This window comes from Stegastes partitus, unplaced genomic scaffold (assembly GCF_000690725.1).
Source record: "Stegastes partitus isolate 25-593 unplaced genomic scaffold, Stegastes_partitus-1.0.2 Scaffold1091, whole genome shotgun sequence".
Lineage (NCBI taxonomy): Eukaryota > Metazoa > Chordata > Actinopteri > Pomacentridae > Stegastes > Stegastes partitus.
This window is the reverse complement of record NW_007578822.1, coordinates 230925-231557: the sequence shown is the minus strand read 5'-3', so window position 1 is coordinate 231557 and position 633 is coordinate 230925.

The following is a 633-nucleotide window of genomic DNA, read 5'->3' as shown; positions in this document are numbered from 1 at the left end:
CCTGCTGTCTGCTGTTTTTCTTTTCTGCTTTTCGTTGTGTCTGAAAACATCATTTCCTGAAGTGAAATCATCGACTGAAGCAGCCACGGATCCGGTTTAAGGCTTAATGAAATATAAAACCAAACAATGTTTTCTTGCCTGAAGAAATCCTCTTTATCAGCCGAACACATGCGAGCAGATCTGACTCGAAGGAGCTCAGCTTGTATTTCCTCTAAACACTTGTTCCTCCTGGTATCAGATTTGACAAATATTATGTCTACTGTGATCGGCTGCCAGCCGATAAATGAATCAATTTCTATACACCAAAGATAAAGGTCAAAGTATTTCTGATGGTTGATCATAGATATAATATTCATCCTTCCAGTAGTGTGTTAGATGTTTATCAGTTGATCAAATAATTCACCCAAAACATGAGTTTAAAAAGCATGTTTTCTTTTTTTTTTAAAAAAGGGGCAAAATTACCCAATTTATTCAAGTCAGAAACCTGAAAGAACAAAACTGTCAGACTTCCCAAGTCCAGGAATGAACCGTACCTTCCAGAACAAAACAAGAAAAGCCACCAATGAGCTCAGAATGGTCGTATTTAATCTGTACGTCAACCACAAGAATGAAACTGTCCAAACTTTCGTGCTC